Source organism: Pongo abelii, chromosome 5 (assembly GCF_028885655.2).
Source record: "Pongo abelii isolate AG06213 chromosome 5, NHGRI_mPonAbe1-v2.0_pri, whole genome shotgun sequence".
Lineage (NCBI taxonomy): Eukaryota > Metazoa > Chordata > Mammalia > Primates > Hominidae > Pongo > Pongo abelii.
The window spans coordinates 19847830-19872979 of NC_071990.2; the positions used below are offsets into that span (position 1 = coordinate 19847830).

At 42.0% G+C, this 25150-nt stretch overlaps 1 long non-coding RNA gene across 1 annotated transcript; it reads left to right on the top strand.

Moving 5' to 3' along the window:
• The first annotated feature begins 201 nt into the window (after positions 1 to 201).
• LOC129059894 (uncharacterized) lies at positions 202 to 24737 on the top strand. Its single transcript, XR_008526059.2, has 4 exons — positions 202 to 708; positions 15841 to 15976; positions 18371 to 18488; positions 24626 to 24737. It is a non-coding gene; the product is annotated as an uncharacterized LOC129059894 (long non-coding RNA).
• Positions 24738 to 25150: the final 413 nt, after the last annotated feature.

Genomic DNA, 25150 nt, shown 5'->3' on the forward strand with positions numbered 1-25150 from the left:
TATGTATATACAGTACATTTTATCTATCTATTCATCCATTGGCAGATGTTTAGGTTGTTTCCATATCTTGGCTATTGTAATTTCATTTCCTATCTGGCCGCCCCCTCTGGGCTGATCTATTAATTCCCCTAAAGTGTCTGCATATAATTCTGTTGATAAAGATACTGAAAGGAAGAAGTATGCCAGAATACGATTTGCAAGCCTGTCCAGCTGAAGATAGCCAACCTTCCCAGACAGTAGAGGTTGAGGTTCACACAGCAGTGACAAGTCACAGAGACATACGCAGCCATTCTAGGAAGTTAAACCTGCTGGGCTGGGCATGGCTCATTAACCCAGGGTTTGTGCGGACCTCTCCCACAACTGCTCTCTGCTGCAGTGTGAGCATTCTCCAGTAACCATGGGTACCATGGCCCCTTCCTCAACCCCTCCCCAATAACATTGCCCTGACGACCCTGCGTCATCAACACTCCTGGTTCCTAGTGCCTACCAAACAGGAGAAAAAACAGGTGAATATGCCCCCTAAAAATGAAAAGAAACGACTGCCATCTTTTCCTCCACATCATAGACGGTTTTTTGGAGGACAAGAAGATAGCAACAATATAGCCATGGGAAAAATTATAGTATTGTGTCCAGAATGGCCACTGCGTTCTTGGTCTGACTTCAAGAATGAAGCCGCGAACCCTTGCAGTGAGTGTTAGAGCTCTTAAGGTAGCACGTCTGGAGTTTGTTCCTTCTGATGTTCAAATGTGTTGAGTTTCTTTCTTCTGGTGGGTTCGTGGTTTCCCTGGCTCAGAAGTGAAGCTGCAGACTTTCACGGTGAGTGCTACAGCTCTCAAGGCAGCACATCTGGAGTTGTTCGTTCCTCCCGCCCGACTCCTCAGTGGGCTTGTGGTCTTGCTGGCTTCAGGAGTGAAGCTGCAGACCTTCACTGCAAGTGTTCTAGCTCATAAAAGCAGTGTGGACCCAAAGAGTGAGCAGTAGCAAGATTTATTGCAAAGAGCAAAAGAACAAAGCCACCACAGCGTGGAACGGTGACCTGAGCGGATTGCCACTGCTGGCTGCGGGAGCCTGCTTTTATCTTCTTATCTGGCCCCACCCACATCCTGCTGATTGGTAGAGCCCAGTGGTCTGTTTTGACAGGGTGCTGATTGGTGCGTTTACAATCCCTGCGCTAGACACAAAGGTTCTCCATGTCGCCACCAGATTAGCTAGATACAGAGTGTCCACACAAAGGTTCTCCAAGGCCCCACCAGAGTAGCTGGATACAGAGTGTCCATTGGTGCATTCACAAACCCTGAGCTAGACACAGGGTGCTGATTGGTGTGTTTACAAACCTTGAGCTAGACACAGGGTGCTGATTGGTGTATTTACAATCCCTGAGCCAGACATAAAGGTTCTTCACCTCCCCACCAGACTCAGGAGCCCAGCTGGCTTCACCCAGTGGATCCCGCCCTGGGGCTGCCTGCCATTCCTGCGCCGTGTGCCCGCACTCCTCAGCCCTTGGGTGGTCGATGGGACTGGGCGCCGTGGAGCAGGGGGCGGCGCTCGTTGGGGAGGCTCCGGCTCCACAGGAGCCCACGGAGGAGGTGGGAGGCTCAGGCATGGCGGGCTGCAGGTCCCGAGCCCTGCCCCGCGGAAGACAGCTCAGACCCGGCGAAAAATCGAGGGCAGCGCCGGTGGGCTGGCACTGCTGGGGGACCCAGTACACCCTCCACAGTCGCTGGCCCAGATGCTAAGCCGCTCATTGTCCCGGGCCGGCAGGGCCGGCCGGTTGCTCCGAGTGCGGGGCCCGCCAAGCCCACGCCCACCCGGAACTCCAGCTGGCCTACAAGCGCCGCGCGCAGCCCGGGTTCCCGCTCGCGCCTCTCCCTCCACACCTCCCTGCGAGCTGAGGGAGCAGGCTCCGTCCTTGGCCAGCCCAGAAAGGGGATTCCACAATGCAGCGGTGGGCTGAAGAGCTCCTCAAGTGCCGCCAAAGTGGGAGCCCAGGCAGAGGAGGCGCCTAGAGCGAGCGAGGGCTGTGAGGACTGCCAGCATGCTGTCACCTCTCAGTATGACTGAGTCTAAGAATGTCTTATCAGAAAGTTGATTTCTATCTATTTTTCTATGGCAATCTCTTTGTCTATCTGTCTCTCACAGGCATCTTTGAGCTCCCCCGACTCCCTGTAGATTTTTCAGCTTGATCATAAAACAGCATTCCCCTTTGACCTGTCTCTTTGCCGTAGTAGTCTCATATTGCAAATGGCCATTACCTGGTCATCGAGAGGGAGGAGTGATCTCACTGCAGCTCCAAATAGGGGGGAAAAAAATGAATGGCACTGTCCTTCTCCCAGCAAAACAAATGCTGAAATTGTCTAATGGTCCAATCAGGCCACTAGAAGATTAGCCTTCCCAAACCAGTGGGCAAATGTCCCTCTGTACACAATGGCCAGCTTCCTGGGTGACAACCTGTGCAATTGAACAATGCCCTGAGCATAGAAGGACCCACACTTAGTTTAATGCTCTGCTGTCACTGTCTTGAAATTCTTACTAATTTTATTTAACAAGGGGCCTCCCTTTTCGTTTTGCATAAACCTCAGATTATGTAGCCGGTCCTGCACAGCACTGAGGGATAGCTCAGTCCTGAGGCATCCGATTTCCAACTGCAATGGTGGGTTTTTAACTGTTTATTTATTTTGGGGGTGGGATGGCATGTGGTTTGCCTGGTACCTGTTTCGGTTCTCTTAGCTAGAACGCCTGCTTGTTGGGGCAATGCTGCGTGGCTGACTGGCAGTTACAGTCCCAGGGACGACAGGCTTGGTCAATTATGGAAAGTGAAAGTTTCCATGGAGAACTGTGTGATGCGCCTGGAAGGAATCATCATGGCAGGTAGAAAGGTGCTGAGAAATTCTGCACGGAGGAGATAGTTCAGTAAAAAAAGAGATTCATAAGCAACTCCCAGGAGTAATCTTGTTGTGTCTAGAAGGAAGAGACAAGAAAAGCCATTTCCTCCAGATTCTTCCTTTTCAATTGAAGCCACAAGGCCCCTGGTGCACACTCAGCCGATGTTCTTTATGTTTCCTACTGTTTACTCTGAATTCTTCCTGAGGTTTTGCAGAGAAGCACTACATCAACACAATTTATTTTATTACGATGCCATGTCATATCATATATCTCCTGTTCACATTAGGTTGACATGGTGCTGCGTTTGTGGATGAGCATATATGGATACATATTATCACAATCACTACAGAATAGCATTTATTGAGTGACCACTACACTATTAGATGCTGCAAACAGACATGTGAGAGCAGAAATAACAATTTAATAACAGAAAAAAATGACACTCCTTCTATTTAATCCAACTTGCAGAAAAACAAAACAAAATAACGACTCCATATTTCCTCTCCATGCCTGCTGTATGGTGGCGAGAAAGACCTCTAAAATGCATAAAGCTCTTATCTTCATTTATTCCCCAAAGAATAATAGATCAGTCAGAGCTCTGATGCTGTTTTAATAATGTACAATTTACAATTCATTGGTTACCAAGCACTCACAGTATAATTAATTTTGCAGACCTGTTCAGCAAATCCACATGGTTTTGTACAATATAGGGAGGAGGAGTGGTGGCAGTGGTGCCAGGAGGAGGGGGGCAGGAGTGGGGAAGGATGAAGGAGAAAACCGTCTTCTCTCCTTTTTCTTATTGAAGTAGCCGAGTCCTGCACCAGCTGGGCAGATTGGCAGATAACTGCCACGGCTGAATGAGAGACTCAGTCTGAGATACAAATATCTCCCCACTGAAAAGTTTACACCAGTGAAAACTGGTCCTGAGGGTACCCTGTTCAGTCTCATGGGGAGATCACACTAAGGAAACCTGCTGACCAAACCACAGAGCTACGTTAAGCATCTCTCTTCCAGAAAGGAAGTGATCCCCTCACAGACAGGAGTTGACCCACGAACTGCAATGCTCTTTAGGAGTCTGGCAGCTCTAGGGATCAGCTAGTTTTCTCAAAGGTGGCATTATTTCTTTCTTTCCACACCTCCTCATTTATCAGCATATCTCTTGTGTTCTCCTCTTTCTCTTATTGGCTGTCTTTGCTTCATCAAAGTTTCTAATTCCCCTACATACAGCCCACCAAGGCCTCCTGCCCCAAATCTGCCCTAAGCAGCCCCCTTCCCATCATCTGAATATATGTCTTAGGATGCTTTTGTTCATATTTCCAAGAGAAAATCTGATTGGCCCAGCTAGTCTTTTTCTGAACAGGGTTATAGGTGCTGTTCAGCCTGAGGGTTTTCTGCCCTTCTGTAGGTACCCACTTCTATCCCCATCAGCTGTGAGATGCACAGTGTGGGGTCACAGGATACAAAAGAGGGGCCTGGGACTGCTCCTCCATCAGTAACTCTGGGCAAGGCAGGTTCTGCCCAGAGACACTCTGTCTAGGCACATGCCACAAAGGGGCCAGGTGCACCTCAGACCCAAGTCTGTCCTTCAGGTGGCAGGGCCACGCTCTTGGGGCAGGCCCACAAGGGCCTGGAAGGAGGCAGAAAACTGCCTGCAATTTCCCCTGATTTTCAGTGTATGTTTCCAAGTTTTTCTTGTTTTACCAGCTCCTAGACTCCTGCTAACCCTCTTTGAGAACTATCCTCAACATACACGCCCACACATACACAGGCACCCACGGGCACACACACGCATAGGCACCCAGACACAGACACACATTGGGACTTGGCATCTCCTACTCTCAATCAGTCCCTGACCTCTGTCTAGCTCTGAATCTGCTCAGCTTTTCTTTCTATAGGGCTCTGGTACCTGTTCTATGTCCTCCCCAGCATCTGACCTCAGCCAAAATTGTTTTTTGCTGTGACTCTCTTGTCACATCAAGTGCCTTGAAGGGACTCCCATTTTCTAAACCACAGAGTCTATGACAGATGGACAAATACGTGTTACTGTCAGGGCATGCTGGGTCACAAATGATACGGAGCTGATGTCTATCAAGTGTCTCGTGTCAGTTTACTCAACAGCATTTGGAGTATGATGTTTGGCCAACTTCTGGCAGAGTTACGAAGGCCTTCCTGTTGCTGCCTGTCACCCAAACACCTCAAATTCTTAGGGTTTTCTTTGGTTTATGGCCAAAACATAGTCTCCAACCAAAATAAGCTTAATTTAGGATTCACTCGATCCTTCTTAATATTTTCATATTCATCCCACTCTATCTTTTTGTGAAATTCTTTTCCCCTTGATCATTTTTTCATGTCCGACCTAATTTCTCCCTTCAGTCTTCAGGATCTCCTGATAATCATTTATTCCATGGCAACTCCCTGATCTACCCATCTGGCCCAGCAGGGTACAGTTTATTTTATTCCTTAAAAAGATTGCCTTCAATTCTGCACAGTCACATCTGACTGTTTTTTTTTGTTTGTTTTTTTTTTGAGGCAACTGTCATGGGCATCCTAAGTGCCCCTGAAATAGAAGACCCTGATTTTCACTGGGAAGCAGATACATGTGATCCCTTAGGGGAAGATGGAATCTTTTCTTACAGCAACCAGGCATCACAGATAGCTTTATATGTGGGCAGATGGGGACCCTGGTGCAAATTTATAAAGTGCTGGGATGACTCATTGATTTTCAAAAGACCCTTCTGCCTATCTCCTAACTAAATGGTTTCCTATCACATGGGGAGGTTTAAAAATTATGGATGCCAGTCACTCACTGGGATTAATGAAGTCAGAATGTCTGGAATTGGGGTCCAGACATGAGTATGTGTTTTAATTCCCTAAGTGGTTCTAATGTGTACCGTTGTTGAGAACTCTTCCTTAGTTCAGTGGTTTATAAACTTGGCTGCACATTGGAATCACCAGGGAGTTTTAAACAATACACATGCCTGGGTCTCATCCCTGGAGATTTTGACTTAATTAGTCTGAGTTTTGGCCTGGCCATTGATAGTTTCAAAGCTCCCCAGGGGGTTCTAATATGCAGCCAAGATTGAGAACCAGTACCTTAATGAACACCTGAAACTTCAACATTGGGCTATCTAGGTAGCCTGTATTTTTACTTGCTAACCTTGGCCAGTCCTATCCAGAAGGTTTCCAGAGAGCAGGTTGTGGGAGGGGAGCCTGGAAAAGGCACAGAGACATGGAGACCCTGCGGGGAGGGCGTGAGGAACACCATGGAAAGACCACAAAACGAAGAATGTTTATGCCAAACACAAAATTATTTTTGGCTATTGAACTCATCTAAGTATGCATTCTGCCACATCTTAGAAGCAATCAACAGAATCTCCTCTCCCAACAGTTTAGATGGCAGAGGGCATTGTTGGCTAGAATCCCATAAAACTCCACTGAGACCATCGCCAGTAGCAGACAGCTTCAGTTTAGAATCTTATACCTGCTCCAGCAACAGCTAGGTAGAGGTGTAATCCACGGCTAATTTAATAACATTCTAAGTTTTTAAACCTAGCATTTGCTATATTTAGAATTGTAAATTTGTGAACATTCTAAATATAGAATTTAATTTGATCTCAAAAGGGAATTCAATTTTACTCAAAGGCTTCAAAATATCTGGTTTTGACTTAATGGTGATAGTAAGCTGCTTCCAGAGAGGCAGAAAAAAAAAACCCTTCAAAACTGGGGAGAGGGGTGGGGGGAGGGGGGAGGGATAGCATTGGGAGATATACCTAATGCTAGATGACGAGTTGGTGGGTGCAGCGCACCAGCATGGCACATGTATACATATGTAACTTACCTGCACGTTGCGCACATGTACCATAGAGCCTAAAGTATAATAATAATAATAATAATAATAATAAAAAAAGAGAAAAAAATAAAAATAAAAAATAAAAAATAAATAAAAAAAATAAATAAATAAATAAATAAATAAATAAAAAAAAAAAAAAAAAAAAAAAACTGGGGAGAGACAGGAGATAGGAAAATAAGTATGATAAAGCTTCCCTAAATCCCCAGTAAATCTATTTTAAGGCCTTGTATTCTTTTGTACCTTTTCCCCCAACCTCCACATTAATTCACCTGTCATTTTTTCAAGGACATTTTACATTTCACTTTTCCTTTGTCTTCTACATCTGTAGATACCCAGGGAATTTCCTCTCACCCAGTTTCCAAAACTTTTCCAAACCAAATGCACTTAGACGTGGTAATGTGTAATGCCAGTATGCCTAGGAGAACTGGGTCTCTGTCCAGAAATCCTTCCGTGGACTCCTGAGATGCAATACACGTCAACCTCTTAGGTTACCAGGGTCTAGAAAAACAAGTGTACTTAGGAACATTGTTTCTGTTCCGCTTAAAATGATATTGAGATGGTTCAGTCTGACTGAGCATGAAGTCAATGCCCTAGAAGAGTATGGGAATATTTCTCTCACAGATTACCTGGGTACGCAGCCGGTTCCCTGTCAGGTTCTCCCTGGTTCATTTCCCTAAAGTTCTCTCATCATCATCTCACTGCCTCATCTAGTCACTCTGGGAGTGGCCCTTCCCCATGCATCTTTGATATCATTCAACCCTGGGTCTGACCACTGCCTGAGACACCCGCCACCCTGCAAGCCCTATCTTTTTAAAATGGAGATGGTATTGCCTTTCCAAAGATCATCTAAAAAAGAATTTCAGGAAAATACTCTTTGCATTCCAGCGTAAGTAAAGAGAGTGGAACTCTTCTGCAGCTGGGCAAAACCGTTTAAGTGTTGAAAATAAGAGACATTCTTCCTCCTTTTTGCACTGGGCATGCCAAACCTCCCCCTCACACAGTCACATCTCAAGGCTGTAACTCAGCAGATATGAGCAGTCGGTTTGCAAGGACAACATCAGGTACCATGGCTGTTCAGTTTATCCAACTCCCCAAATCAACTTTTTACAAGATCTCTTCCCATCTCTCCCTCTGCATAAAATTAAAACCCCTGGAACTCAGAGGAGCCAAGCTAACCACCAGGAAGCACACACTTGGACAAGTAAGGAGCTGCCAATCATTTTAAGACCTGTTGGGCAAGCTTATCAGGTTCCCGATTCCTCCAGTATAAAATGCCTGGCGGTTTCAATGATCGAGATAAGCACAGCTGTAATCTACCATGATCCAGAGCTTATTCACAGATCACAGCTGTGTAATTTCAGGTAACATGCTTCCCTTGTTTGGATTTGTTTAACATTGTTAAATATATAGTCAGACCATCTGCACAGTATTTTTTTTAAATTGGAAATTACAACCATAACTTCCTTTTTATATATCAATAAACTAAACAGCAAAATTTCAAAGGGATCCTTCTGCACCAAGCAGTGAAGCAGAATGCCTGTCCCATGCCACACCACTGCCTAATTGCACACTAATTGGACAAACGTGATTAAATATTTCAAGATCTTTACTAATTGCCTCTATTTTAGCTTTAAAATTTGCTTGCCACCAACAAATTTAATGACACTGGTGTCTAGTCATCAGCAAAAAGCCCAAGAGTTGCTCTTTAAAATGTACCTAGTCAGAATATTTACTGATTGTGCATTGTTTCCAATGTAGCTTAATTAGAAATCCAATCAGTTCGCTAAGTCTAATTATACTTGATTTGTAGATTCAGACTATGATACATAATGAAGCCAAGCAGCTAACAGTAAGCGTGCCTGAAATGTAACAATAAGAGAAATATTTTTTAATGTACGTCTTGTCACTTTAGAAAATCAAGTAATACACACGATCTTTCACGATGGGGATTTTGGAGGTTTGAGCTTTGCAAAGTTTCCATGAACCAGATTCCAATTCCACTGGGAAGAGCTGCTTTGAAAGATGATGACCAGAAAATATTTCTATGTCTCCATATTAAAGATTAAAAAGAAAAAAGAAACAATTGCTTTCTTCACATTGACTCTATGAGAAACTTTTGTGGCATTATTTCACAGAAGTTGCTTTGAAGAAACTGATATGGTTAAAATAGATACATCTTATTTTAAAAATTATCTTCCCAGAAATTTGATTTAGCTACCTTGGAAAATGCCTTATCCGATGCCTAAAAACCACAATGCTTATGTAAGAAAATATTCAAATTTGTGTGGGTATAAGTGTTTATATACACAATATTTTACAAGAGGAAACATTTCTACACATATTATTGTATGTCTGCAATAATTTGCAACCAACTGTTGCTATGTGAAGACAGGATAGGTGAAGTGGAGAAAGGCAAGAAAGCTTTATTATTTTTAATGCAGATTAAAATAACAATCACCATTGTCTCAATCATCCAAATAGTTTGAGACAAAGCAGTATTGAGAGAGCCCTAAATAGCCCTCATGCTATGACCCAGAATTCAAGCATCTCCCTGTTGGCATTCAGCACACAGACATGGTGTAATCACCAAATGGGTTTGATGCTGAAAACTGGCCATCTCACCTCACCTTGCAATTGTCATCTGCCAAAAAAGGCAATGTTTGGGAACCGTAAGGATGCTGGTGATAATGCTGGTTCAAAACAAATCTCCAGAGTCAAGTTCATTTCATTTTCATTTTAAACACAGTGGGAGAAATCAATAGGCGAATCAGAATGGGTATAAAGGAAATGCAATTTCTAAGCTTTGGGGATTATAATATAAACATAATAGAGGATGACTCAAAACAACCTGAAACGCTAAATTAATTACTGTTGACTGTTCAACAATAGACTATTACTTTAGCATATTTATCTTTCTTTTAATGAAAAACTTATCATTTTCTAACAACATAGCCTAACAGAAACATTGAAATATTCTTGGCTGAGAAAGTCTGTAGAAGTGCAAAATCCGAGCAGTTGTAATTTTTGCATTAAAAACCAACTGTTTGCATGCACATTCTGCTGTTGCTTTTAAAAGGTTTGCAGGCCAGGCATCGTGGCTCACACCTGTAATCCCTGCACTTTGGGAGGCCGAGGCAGGTGGATCACTTGAGGTCAGGAGTTCGAGACCAGCCTGGCCAACATGATGAAACCCTGTCTCTACTAAAAATACAAAAATTAGCCAGGCATGGTCGTGCATGCCTCTAATCCCAGCTACTCAGGAGGCTGAGGTGGGAGAATCGCTTGAATCCAGGAGGTGGAGGTTGCAGTGAGCAAGATTGCACCACTGCACTCCAGGATGGGCAACACAGCAAGACTCTGTCTCAAAATCAAATCAAATCAAATCAAATATAAAAGTTTTGCAACAAAATTGCTCCATTGTGTGTGTACATATGCGCACACACACATACATCCACACAGACACCCATATGCAAAATGTTTAAAGAATCATTAATTCCTAACTTTTCTTTCTCCTTTTTTTTCAAAAGCACTTCATAGCATGTACTGAACCTGGAGAGTTTTCCTTTGCTTTCAGTTCTTTGCCTTCTGACATGGTTCCAAATCAATGTAGCCTCTAGCCAGGACCTTTGTTTATACTGTGCCCTGTGTAGCTCTTACTTTTCCCCTGTACTCTGGTGTAAGGCCTTACTGATTAATTTCTCAGCATTTAAGCAAAATGCTAAAAACAGAGTTTGTTGGTTGGTTTTTCAATCAGAACTCATCACACTGACCTTTGGGTTAACAGAGAAAGTCCTCATTGGCCTCATTTGAGCATAACACTATAGAAAGTCTCTTCTTGACCTTCCTTCCCAAGGACGGATTGCTTTGGGAATATTGTCACCTGGATTCTCTAGCACAGAGAGGTATGGAAGCAGGGACAAGACACAAATCTTATTATTTCTCTAGGCTGAAGCAGGCAGGTCTCACCACCTTCCTTAATTGATTGAGGTGAGAGAAAAGAAGATGTAAATACAAAATCTAGACTCTACTTCAGATCAGCTATTCAAAAGCAAAAGTTGGCAACCATATTACCTATTTAAAAAGCATGGTTTCTGTATATAATTGTCATGAACTGAAACAAAATAATTTTTTTAATGTTGTAAAAAATAATAAGAATATAGAAAAGCATATCTGCACGAATTCCTAGGAGATGAGGTAAGAAAAGAACCTCCTGGTGCAGTCTTCTCACTTCTAAATGTGAGAGAATTTCTAAAGGAGTGTTTTGTTCGCTTTTTTCCTCACAGCTTAGTTTTATCTTTTCCTCTTCTTATTAATAAGGCCTGGCCCCTCGTTAACATGCAGCCGGAACCTAATGAGCCTTGCAGACTCCTGTAATTTCTTCACTGTTGAAAATGCCTGACACTAATCTATGCCATTTATACTAATAAGAGGTGGATCAGCTGATATTTGGTGCAATGAAAATATGCTAAATATACTTTATTGAATTGCACATAGTTAGTTCTTCCCAGTTCACTGTATTACGGCAACAGATGCACAGTCATTACCTCTGCGCTCTATGTGTGGCAAAACCTTTGGTTTGAATAAATAAGAGAAGAAGGAGCCAGACATTTGATATGTTAGCTTCCTTTTTTTTTTTTTTATTTTCATGCTGACAATATTGACTTTCAAACTCCCACCTCAGAAAAGCCATCTTTTAGGTGGTTTTCAAAGCACAAATAACAGTGCTTCCTACGGAAATGGCAATGAACTGAAAATCTGACCTAAATTACGACATTTTATATGACGTGGACGTTAATGAATGCTAAATTTAAGTGGATTTTGCATAGAGCTTATGAATTACATCCATAAGGATCCCAAAAGTATGAATCTTGGTGATTCATACTTTTCTAGTGAATACCAAAAAAGTGCCCAATTTTAATATATGATGAATATCTTGTTATTATTATATTAGGCAAAAGCAACCTTTTAAAATTTTTGCATTAGCAGTCTAATTTTTTTTGATGACTCTGTCGTATTTGCGTTTCTTCTCTTACTTGAGAGGCACATGACTGAGGAGACAGACTGCAGGTGTTAGTAAATGTTTCCAACACTTATGTCAATACCTGTATTTGGCTCAGACATCACAAACCAGAGGGTGTTTTTTAAAACCTTATTTAAAATCTACATATTTATTCAAAACACTCAGCTATCGTTGCATCTTCTGAGATGTGCTGTGAATAAGATAAAGGCTTAAGGGTCCTGAACTAAACATTTATACCTGTGGACCCACAATACATAACAGCTATCAATAAGTGAATTCCCTAGTAAGTAAGTTCAGCAGGGTAGGATTAGTCTTTTGAGGGAAGTTGATTACATCATTAAAATTTCTTATTAACTATGCTCATATTTGACCAAAGATTTAGGAAAAGAATAGTAAAACAACTCAGAAGGCAGAGACGAGGTGAAAATGTCAAATAGCATCCAAAACCTCAGTTCTTCCATGATAATAGTATTTTTCTCTTAACAGGACTTAACATTTGAAAATAGTCGCAAGCTATTCAATGATGAAGAAAGAAAACTGTAATATGCATTGCTATTTAAACATATTTCCCATGTACCCACCTGGTAGCCAGCACTCTTGACTGTCTCCTGACCAATAGTTTCTTGGAACATGTTTCATGTTTGTCTGGGCAGTATATCTTGCACTTATCCATAGGCATATTTTTTCAGATTTCCAAATGTCCTCTGATTTATCCTCTAAGAGAATTATGAGTCCCTTCCATCTATACCTCTTCCCTGGGACAATTACTTTATCTGTGCCTTCTAGAATCTGTTGTCTCTTAACCTTTGCCAGCACAGGTGCAGTAACTCCCCAAAGATTAACAGTCTGATTGTAGGTGTGATTGAAATTTGCTTGGCTTCCCTTCAGAATCCAGTGCCCTAGCCTACTAAATCACCTCCTATAATCTTGTGCACTTAGGCAAAGCAAACAAAATAATCTGCCAGGAAACACTAATGGTGGAGTGTCAACACAGACATCGTTTGTATTAACTGTCCTATTATTGTTGCCCTGCTCCTTAAATCCAATCAAACTTCAATTCCCATTCTGCAGGGGCTGGGTGTTAATTAGAAAGAATGTGTGTTTGCATGTACCTATGTACACACACACATGCCCCTTCGTATACCCATATACCCCTCACGCATGCATGTGTGTGCCCATGGATGCAGGTCTCATTACTAATTAATTTAACTTCCAAGTGCTGCCCCGTGTTTCCAATTTGTCATTCCAATGCACAAAAGCATATATTCTGCATGCATGTCTTCTGCCCCAAATCTCGACATTTTCCAACAGATGTTAGCTAATGTGGTTGTAGAAGGTTCACTGTGAATGCTGCGAGCCCAATAAATCTTCCTCTTAAATGTAGGCACTCCACCATCCCAGTATCTTATACCTATAATACATTTTAATTACTTGGTTATTCAAATCATACTAAATTAGATTTGCACAAAACAGCACCATGGATTTCTCAATTTATATTTAATCCGCCACAAACAACCTAAAATCGGCAAGTGCACTTTTATTAGAACTTGCAGGAGCCACTGAAGTCTGATACCTTTAAAATTATTAAGTGACAAAGATTACTAGCACTAAGGTTCTACTTTGCTTCCCCATTAGCCATTTAGGTGACAGCTGCTGTATTACACATAAAGATGAACCATTCCTTGAGGGATGATAGTGGCTCCGCTGTGACACTGCTGGCATAAAGCATTATCAGACCATGGCTGAGCTTGGAGCCACCGAAGTCTCCTAGGCACCTATCAGTACCCTCATTATCTGCATCACAGAGTGCTGAGAACGAACACTGCCAGGCCTCACAGCTTCGCAGCTCATTTGAGAAGCGGAAATTAAATGTCCCAGGAGAGAAAACAGGCACACTGTAACAGCACCGGCTCTGTACACCAATAACATGTCGACCGCTGTAGCACTGACTTCTATCTCATTAATTTAATAGGCTCCTGGAATGAGGATGGGAAGGTAGAGAGGCAGCCTTGACAAGGAGATTACTGAGCAGCGCCGGCATTGTGTGTTTTGCGAGCTCATAACAGAACGAGGACTTACTGGAGGTATCACAGCTCTTCAGATATTTGTTGGGGCTTTTAGAAGCGCTGCACAGCAAAAAGAAATGAAGGGTGGGAGAGAGAAAAAGAAAGAAGGGGAGATTACCGAACAGGAGCAAAATTAGCTGATCATAAACATGATCTATGTTTATATTATGCAGCATTCCAACGTAAGGTGAAGGAAGCGAAGAAGGCTAGAGATAAAGGCACTCTCTGCACATAGAAAAAAAAAAATCCCTGATCGTGTGTGTGTGTGCATGTGTGTTTGAGGAGCCTATTGAACAGAGAAGCCTTTGCCCTGATGAAAACTGTTTTTATAGCACCATTTTCATAAAATTCAGAAATGCTTTTGCTGTAGAAATATCAGCTCCTTTATGACCAGAGTGACACCAAGCAAAACAAAGCTAGAGCCAAGAGACTATTCGGGTAAGTCAGACCAAAGAAATTTTCCCTTAAGCAAAACATGATGCCTGAAGTCTCCAGGTGACGGAAACAACAGTGTTTTTTCACCTTGAATCATCAGATCATGCTCTCAATTTTCAGCTGGGTAGACCCACCCTTCATATAGGATTCAGATCTCTGCTCAACCAGAGAGACGCAAGACAGTCAGACTCCAAGATTATCAACATAGATTTTTGTACACTGGATTTTTATTTTTAATAACTGTTCTCCATCGTTGTCATTTGTTTAATGGCCTCGAGAGAAACAAAGATCAAGAAATCCAGTCTCCTCTACCTTTTGACATTGCTGAGAAAGGCTCTTTGTGTATTGGTTAAAGGAACAACAAGGCAAGACATGGTGACTTTTGTGGTTATGAGTAATTAGCAATGGTATATATAGCATCCTGGGTAAATCTCTGATCAGTGTGATCTTTGTCTTCATGCTGCAGCCTGACAGAATTACAGGATAGTGGAAAGAGTGCTTGCTGTTTCCAGTATCAGGGAAATAGGTTTCGTATACCAGCTGCAATATTTACTTGCTGTGTGTCTTTGGGCAAGTCACTTTACCTCTCTGAGCCTCAGGGGTTTTGGGTTGTTTTTTCTGTTTTTGTTGTTGTTGCTGTTGTTGTTTTGTAAGTAAGAAGAGAGGACTGACACCTCCCTCTTCACCTGGCTGTGAGAATTAAGATAATGTAAATGAAAATCATTGGTATGGTATGCTAGTGTTCAAAGTTGTTTCATCAGATCAGACCCTATATTACTGATTTATCCTCCTCTGTGTTCAAAAATAGATTTCTGAGGGAATACCCACTGTAAGGGAGGAGGGGAGCTTTAATAAAGAGAGGCAACTAATGAAAAGCAGGGGGTAGCATGAACGGAGAAGCTCTCTGTCGTACATCTGGCTCCCAGGGGCCCGTTTTTCCTGGTGGGGCTGTTCTCAAGCTGCATCAGTCATAGGTTGCTTGGGGATCTGAAGAATGCTGAGGACCTCTTTGCTTAGAAAAAAATTCACTAGTGCTTATAATTTCAGAGATTCACAGACTTCCAGCCATGGACCCCCAGGTTAATAACACTTACAGAGTGTTACAGAGAAAGGGTATGTTGTGAGACTTTATGTGATATCAGAAGAGAAATCAACCCAGTTCTCCACACACACACAAACACACACACACACACACACGCATGCACACACACACACACTCTGGATAATCCAAGCCCTTTTTTGTAGCGACGCAAGTGAATTACAGAGTTCTGAGAATCACAGGCCATCAGCATTCTCCTGTTTCCGATTTTGTGCGAAACCCCTATCCTTTTCCACCTTTAGGATGAGGATATACTTGAATGTTGAACTCCTGAAGGCTTGAGGCCAGTCCTCTTCCTGAACCACTGGAATGTCAGGAGCTAAAATAGCTCCGTACCAATCACCTTGATGGGCAGTGAGCTGTGGTGAGGACAGCTGGGGCGTTTCTGTCTTGTCAGAGTGTCCCCACCTTCAGCAAGGAGCTGGGGTTTCACCCACTGAAGACTGGCCCCATTTAGTCCAGTGTTCGTCTCTGGTTCTTTTCCCAGGAGAAGACTAGATTCCCGACCCCCAGTTCAGACTTGGAAAACTGGAACTTCTGCCATGTCCAGTCACCAGCCTCCTCTGCACATCCTGCTCGCCTCTCCCAGACACTTCCTATTCCTATTGCTGCCACCTGCCCAGGTAGCCTGTCCCATCTGGTGGCCTGAGGGCAGCACAAAGTCTCTAGATACTAGCTGGTCCTTTGTCTGACAGGCTCTGGACACAATGGACACTCAATAACTATTCTTAAATAAATGACCTAATAATATATTAAAGAAAAGAGATGGAGGAGGAAGAGGAAAAGAATAAAACGTGGACAGGAGTTAATAGGGGCTTGGGTGGGGAAGAAATGTCACCACAGCTGTCACCTGCTAAGTGTTAGAATAAAGTGACAATCTCAAAATGTCATACTACTTTTTCCTACTCCACTTCAAATACAAGTTTCCTGAATATTGATGGGAGTGGAGGAAGACAAGAGACAATGCCCCACAAGGGAAAACCCACAGAGGACACTGTGGCCATGCCTCCCCTTCCTACATTCTGTCCTGTTCCCCTGGCAGAAAGGAGTTTGTCATTCATGAGAGCATCATGACCCCACTAAGAAAGGGTGACGCTTTCCCCAACATGTGTCAATCATGCAATACTAGACCTGCTTATTACTTGCAAAGGGAATGTGTTCCTTCAAAGCCCTCCTTGAAGACCTATAGAATAGCCCCCAGGAAACTCCCCACACTGTACATGAAAACTGCTTTGCCAGAATGTGTCTCCTGTTCCACATAAAGCTCACCTTGACCCACAAAATTATTCCTCCTACTGAAAAAAAATAAGGGGAGGCACTGTGTGACTACTTCCCATTATTGCAGAAAAGTTACAGACTCCAGACAGAAGACTGCACTGCTCTTTGTCTATGAAACCTACCTGGAAAAACAGAAGTCTGATCAACCAACTAAGACTGTATGGTCTTAGAGACACACTTGCCCTGAGCAGGTTATTCTGTCAGAAATTAAATCCAGGTTACCTATAGAACAAACAGACAAGCATCTGCAACAACAACAGCCTGACACTCTAACCCAGGGGTTCTAAATCAAGGGTAGTTGTGCCCCCTAGGGACATTTGGTAATATCTGGACACATTTTTAGTCGTCACAACCAGGGGGTGCTACTAGCATCTAGAGGGTGGAGGTCAGAGATTACCGAGAAACCCCCTACAATGCACGGACAGCTTTCCGCAGCAAAGCATTATCCAGCCCAAAATGTCAATAGCACTGAGGTTGAGAAACCTCAGCCTAGTTGAGGTGAACTACACTCACTAGTTTTTTTGTTTGTTTGTTTCCAGCAATATTTTACCCTTCCCATGTTCTTAACTTCCTTGTTTCTCCTGCCTCATCTACCATATTTATTTCTTTTTCACGCTCTGACCCAGACTTCAGCCAAGCTCCAAGCTACATACATACAAATTTTGACCCTGACCCCAATTTTTATTTTCTTTTGACTGTACCACAGTGACTAAAATTTCTACTTCAGTCATGCATTGAGATAAAAGAGCTTAACGTATCAAAGCTCTCGCAACAGGAAAGCTTCTGCCGGGTGTGGTGGCTCATGCTTGTAATCCTAGCACGCTGGGAGGCCGAGGTGGGCAGATCACTTGAGGTCAGGAGTTCGAGACCAGCCTGGCTGGTCATAGTGAAATCCCATCTCTACTAAAAATACAAAAATTAGCCAGGCATGGTGGCACGTGCCTGTAATTCATCTACTCGGGAGGCTGAGGCAGGAGAATCGCTTAAATCCAGGAGGCAGTGAGCCCAGATCGTGCCATTGCACTCCAGTCTGGGAGGCAAGAGCGAAACTAGAAACTACTTCTCAAAAAAAAAAAAAAAAAGCCTTATAAACCACTTTCAGACATTTGCAATGAAAGGTCACTTCTAAAGTCTAGAAAAGACCTGTGGGAATGGGGCACCTGGCTGAAAGCTTGTGATAAATGACCATAGATCTGGGAAGCTTTGAGTGCACAGTGGCTTTTGAGAGCAGGCCTAGATATTATGCCACAAGGGGTGGTCCTTAACAGCTGGGAGTGGTGTGAGGAATCTGGGAGCTAAGGGGAGAGAGAAGGGCCAAACAAGAGTGAATAAGGAGAGCCCTTCTGAAAGAAAAAAAGGAAACTAAGGCTACATTGAACTTTATGCAATTCTGCCCATGGGTCATTGGCCCAAACACCAGAACTCTTGCACCAGAAGGAACTCACCTCTCCATCCTCCAATGTGATTCTCCCCTAAACCTACACCAACACATTCCTCATTTTTCCATCCCAATCTCACTTACTCCACAAAGCCTTCTTTAACTAATTTTATTTTCACCTACATGCTTTCCACAGTTAGTTTCTCAGTTGGTTTTCTATTCATTTCCACTCATTTTTAAAGGAAATTCTATCACACTAAAGCAGCTTCTTACAGGACTAAACTTCTTTGTGTTGATTCCTTCTTTTTTTTTTTTTTTTTTTTTTTTTTTTTTTGACACGGAGTCTCCCTCTGCCACCCAGGCTGGAGTGCAGTGGTACGATCTCAGCTCACTGTGACCTCCGCCTCCCAGGTTCAAGTGATTCCCCCTGCGTCAGCCTCCCAAGTAGCTGGGATTACAGGCGCCCGCCACCACTCCAGGTAACTTTTTTATTTTTTAGTACAGACAGGGTTTTGCCATGTTGGTCAGGCTGGTCTTGAACTCCTGAACTCAGGTGATCCTCCCTCCTTGGCCTCCCAAAGTTCTGGGATTACAGGCGTGAGCCACCACACCTGGCCAACTTTCCTTCTCATAGTTAAAATATTCTTCTGATTTGATTATTACACATTGTATACAGGTATCAAAATATCACATGTACCCTTAAAGTGTGTACAACTATTATGTCAATAAAAATTCTTCTACAAAAATCTTCTTTTTGGGGTTAATTTCATGATACAAAAAACCTAACACCCTGTCTGACAGTGATAATCTAAGATAGGTATTATGGGAAAAGAAGGAAAGCATTGACTGATAAGTGTCTACTGTGTGTCAAACACTGTGTTAAGCATTTTAAATACCTTATCTCATTTAATTCACTTAATAATTTTGTAAAGCAGATAGTGGTATCCACGTTTTTAAAGACATGGAAACTGAAATCAGAGAAAGAGTACAAATTGTGCAAGATCATACAATTGATAAGTGGCAGACTGGGCTGAGTTTTAATCCTAGAAGAATAACCGAAAGGTAAAAGATTTGCATCAAATATCTCTGCCTTCTCATGATGTTACATTATGGATCTATCATTTACTGACCTAACTAAATATAATACACTTTTTATTTTGGCATAATTTTAGATTCACAGAAAAGCTGTAAGATAGTAAAGTGTTCCCATATAACCATCACTCATCTGCCCTTAATTTTAACATCTTATGTTACCATAGTACTTTTTTGTTTTGTTTTGTTTTGAGACAGAGTTTTGCTCTGGTCGCCTAGGCTGGAGTGCAATGGTGCAATCTTGGCTCACTGCAATCTCCACCTCCCGGGTTCAAGCAATTCTCTTACCTCAGCCTCCCAAGTAGCTGGGATTACAGTTGGCCGCTTCAACACCCGGCTAATTTTTGTATTTTTTGTAAAGATGGGGTTTCACCATGTTGGCTAGGCTGGTCTCGAACTCCTGACCCCAGGTGATCCGCCCTCCTCGGCCTCCCAAAGTGTTGGGATTACAGGAGTGAGCCACCGTGCCCAGCCACCATAGTACATTTTTTAAAACCATGAAATTAACATTACTAAAAAATTATTAACCCAATGCCAGACTTTATTTGGATTTCCCCAATTTTTGTACCAATGTCCTTTTTCTGTTCTAGGAACACTTTTGGGGATACCACACTGCATTTAGTTGCCACGTCATCTTAGTCTCCTCTGGTCTGTGACTGTCTCAGACTTGCTTTGTTTTTCATGGCCTTGGCAGTCTTGAAGAGTACTGGTCAGGTATTTTGCAGAATGACCCTCAATTTGGGTTTGTCTGATATTTTTCTCAACAGTTAATTGCTCAGTTAATTTTCTATTCATTTTCACTCATTTGTAGACTAGGATTGTGAGTCTTAGAAAGAGTATTGTAGAGTGAGATGTCCTTCTCATTACATCATATAAGAGGGGACATGATACTAACATGACTTATTGCTGGTGATATAAATCTTGATCACTTATTAAACATTCTGCCTGCCAAGTTTCTCCACTATAAAGTTGCTATCTTTTTGTTTCTCATGCTCTATTTTTTGGAAGCAAATCCATCCCATACTTCTCCAGGGGAAGAGGAATTATGTAACCCTCACTGGAGGAGAAAGTATCAACCTACAGTATTTGGAATTCTTCTGCAAAAAAGATTAGTCTCTTCTTCCCTAGTTATTTATCTGTTCAATCATTTATTGTCATCAGGGAGGACTTGTGGATACTGATTTTATTCTTTGGGCTATAATCCAATACTATCATTATTCATTTTGTCGCCATTTATGTATTTAGCCTGCATTTTTTTTCCAGAAATTAAAGTCTAAAATGTTCTCATCAGTCATATTAGGTAGAAATTATTTTATTTATCTTAAATGTATATCTTCCCAGCTTCCTCGGTTGTCCCATAGTTCTGGGATTGTGAGATTTGCTCCAGGGCTGCCACACTGCAGAACTCCAGGGGGTGCTGATCACAATGTCAATGATGCATGGTGCCCCCTGCTGTTGTGCAACATGGAAAGACAGGCCAACTCTGTTTTGCATGATTTTATATAATTTCACCAGATACCCTCCTTTCAACTTTCATTGTTTCAGATTAAGAAGAGTCCCACTTTTTCTTTGCCACAACATTATCAGACATAAGCTCTATTCATAGAGACATACATTCTCAATCCTGAAAATTCAGATTTCAGCCTTTATTTGCCACATAGATCAACTTTAGTCTTGCTACTGGGACCCTGATGTGTGGGTGTCTTCTTCTAGAGTGCTGCTTAAACAAAGTTGCAGTTAGCAGGTCTTTATCCATCAGTGATTGAAGGAGCTGTTGCTGGTGACTGGAGTGGAGTAGAGGGTGGTGGAGGGAGGAATGGTGAGGAGGGGTCAGCTATCAACAGATGGCAGTCCATAAGACTGGCTTTTACGTTGTAATAGGCAGTGTGTGCAAATGGAAGTTGATGTGTTATTACTTGAATTATTCTTCTCTGATTCTTCTCCAAGTGTGCTGTATTTTTCTTGAACTGTGTAGAACAGGACACATAGAAATACCTAATGGTTTTAAGGACATTTCTACCTTCTCCTCAACCATCTTCTTTATGTGCTCCAAAATGTATGCATAGGAAGCCGTCTGACCTCTGATCTGTGGGATTTTTTTGTTTGTTCGGTTGTGTTTTTTTTGTTTTTTTTTTTGAGACAGGGTCTAGTTCTGTTGCTCCGGCAGCCCGATCACAGCTCACTGCAGCCTTAAACTCCTGCGCTGAAGCAATCCTCTCACCTCAGCCTTGATCTGCTGTTTTGAAGGAATAATTTACAGTTACCCTCAGACCCATCTCTTGTGCCAAGGCCTATCTTAGGTGCCATCACCCCCAAGAGGCCTCTTGAGACCTTTCTTTCAGCTTAGGGCCCCCTTGGGGTGTTGGGGCCCCCTTGAGCTCCCTGACACACTGTCATAGCACATGCTCTCCTATTGATCTTCCCCACTGGACTGTGAGATCTGGGGGGCAGGGATCTCAGTACCTTGTACGATGACTGGAACACACTGGGTAGTTTTACACGTGAATGAAGAGTCAATGGTTCATAGTCCATCAAGATTTACCCACAGTGAAATTCATCTACTACATTGTCCCCATATGCTCAGCTGATAAAAACAACCCTTACAGTTTCTAGGCATTTACTACTCATAAGAACTCAGTATTATGTGGCTATGTGGTGATTTTGCTGTCCATTTTCTCTTCTAGGTAATTTTAAACCATGTTATATAATTATAAACCAAGCAGAAGTCTGGGGGTTTCTACAACCAATAATTCATACGGCGATGTTTCAGCTTAACCTCATCTTTTGTTTGCTGCTTTGAATAATGATTATTAGTAAATAATTCCATAGTAAAATCATTCTTATTTTAGAAGACATCTGTTCCCCTTTAATAGGTCAGCCCTCCCCAAAGAGGAAAGGATTGGCTATAAGGGCCCTTTGTTATCTTCCCTTCCCATCAGCCTTCAAATGAGAAGTAGGCAATTCGATTTAAACTAAAAACAAAAGGTTCCTGTTTAAAAGTATGCGTGTGATTAAAAAATATATATAGATGCATATATATTTTATTTTTAATATAAAAAATTAAAAAAATTTAAAAGTGTGTGTGTGATTAAAAAATATACATATGCATATATTTTATATTTTAGAGTGGTTTAAATTTAACAAGAAACTTGAATAGACAGTATAGAGATTTCCTATATACTCTCTGCCCCCACATGCACAGCCTGCACCACTATCAATATACCACCAAAATGGTACATATATGAATCCACATTGACACATCCTTATCAGCCAAACGCCATAGTTTACATTAGGGTTTGCTCTTGGTGCTGTACATTCTGTGGGTTCAGACAAATGTATAATGACAAGTACCCACCGTTTATATGGTTTGGATGTTCTGTTCCCTCCAAATCTCATGATGAAATGTGGCCACCAGTGTTCGAGGTGGGCCTAGTGGGAGGTGTTTCAATAATGGGAGTGGGTCCCTCATGAATTGCTTGGTGCTGTCCTCATGGTAATGAGTGAGTTCTCATTCTATGAGTCCATGCAAGATCTGGTTATTTAAAACAGCTCTCCTGCCCCTGCGCTTGCCATGTGATATGCTGGCTCCTCTCACCTTCTGCCATGATTGGAAGCTTCCTGAGGCCCCCCCAGGAGCAAATGCCAGCATCATGTGTCCTGTACAGCCTGCAGAAGCGGGAGCCAAAATATTTCTTTTCTTTATAAATTACCCAGTCTCAGATATTCCTTTATAGCAATGCAAACTGACTAATACGGACGGTGCTGTACATCTGTGGGTCTAGACAAATGTATAATGACATGTATCCACCATTATGGTATCGTACAAAGTCTTTTCACTGCCCTAAAAATCCTTTGTGCTCTGCTCTTTCATCCCTTCCTCCTCACTAATCCCTGGCAACTGCTGATCGTTTTACTATAGAGAAAAACGAAAAATTCATTTTTCTTAGTGCTGAATTCATTGTCTGGATATACCACAAAAGAAAACTTTCTGATAAAGCATGACACACTTATAGTGAAGTACACAAACCATTAGAGCACAACTGGATACATTTTCATAAAATGGACACTTCTGTGTAGCCAGCACCCATATCTAGAAGCAAATCATTTCAGTACCACAGAAGTCCCCTGGTGCCCTGTTCCAGTCAATGCTCCCAAAGGTTAACCAGTGTCCTGTCCTCTAACATCATAGATTAGTTTTCCCTGCATAAAGACAGTTCAGAAGTGGACTTTGGAAACATTTCTTTTCATGAGAAACCTAGAAGACAACCAGCAATTTCCTCCTAGAATCTGACATAAGTCTAAATTAAAGAGAAAACCTGGGAGATAGAATAGTATTTCTTCTTTATTTTCAGAAAGGACATTTACTAGTTCCCTCCTAGAGGTGAAGGATGCATTTAAAGTGCTTGTTTCCTCTCTATATGGTCAAGCTTGCACAATACCAAAATGGGCTGTCCACAAGTGACAAGTCTAAGCATATCATTTATTTGACATTGCCTAGGCCAGAGAGTAGTTGTTTCTTTGAATGCAACACTTTAAATAAAACACAGTCAGATGGAATGTGGATTGTGTAGCTATTCTGTGAATTAGTTTGCTCTCAGGATTCAAGACATATTTAACCTGTGTTAACAGCAGACCTACCTGGGAACATTGCAGATCTCTATCCTCAAACCCATACTACTTGGGGGCTGTAATATTAGCCAATGTCCTTAAGGCAAAAAAAAAAGGGGGGGAAGGTTTTAACAGTAGACCATAAAATGTTGAAATACACACTCATACACACACACCTGCATGCATATTCACACACAAAACACATATATAGACAAAAATAACCCATAAACTTTCAAGATAGAATGGGAAAAAAGCAACAGATACTTCTTTTTATTTATTATCATAGAGAGTTATTATTCATGCAACAGAAGAAAAACCAGATAGCCTCTCCTATCACAAGCATAAGAACTTCCACAGCTCAAAATGATCAGCTAGAAAACCCTCACGTATCACGGGTCCCTGGACAATCACTGTTATAAGAGGGTGGGCTGCATTTTTAAAGAGTCATGCGATATTTTGAAGGATGTAAGGTGACTTACCATGAAGGGTCAGCTGACATTCTCTGCATAAAATTCAGGTTGAGGTTTGATTTATTGGAGAGTAAACACACTTGTCTTTTGGCTGTTGTCAGCAAGGACAGACAGAGGCCACCAAGAGTCCCGCAGGAAGCCCTGAGCATCTATATCATTAGCCCAGGAAGGAGTAAGCACAGCCCAACCTCTCCTTAAGAAGCAGCAAAGAGCAGGAATTAAATGGGAGAAGATCAAATACTTAACACACTCTATTATATAACACAGCTCCCTAAAATAGGAAACGAAAACATTTAGCGAATAATAACAGCTATGACAGCAGCTTTTATTAAGTAGTTATTATATGACAGTTATTATATTAAGTGTTTATAAACATCCTGTAATTTAATCCCTACAACAATTCTACGAGCTAGGTGTTATTTATTACTATCATTATCTTTTTATAGGTAAAGGAAAGGAACTTGCCCAAGATTGCACACCTTGGAAGTTACAGAGCCTGCTTTGTCTGTCCTCTTAGAACTATGCAAGTCACAGGCCAATAAATGCATTATGTTACTATGACAGTGGGAATGCTGGATGATTGAAAGACTTGTTCAAGACAAAGAAGACACCCATGGCAGAGCTAAAATAAGAATAATTTGCTCTTTAATAGTAAAGTAATTCTTTGTCTTAACCACCTGATCCTAATGAAAAATGACTGATGATTTAATGCAGACTAAAAACCAAAACTTGAATTGATTCATTGACATGGACAAAACTAGAATTGCCTGCAAATATTCCCACAGCAGTGATAAGAGCCACCCTTATGAAAGAAATGAAATATGCATGAAGGCTGCAGGTGGCAACCCCACTCTCCCCACAAAGTATACCTTTCCTCCATGGGCCTTGCTTACTCCACTTCCCTTCCCCCTGAGGCCCAGAGTTCTCATATTCTTTTCCCTTCCCTCCCATTAACCCCTGGACTTGATGAA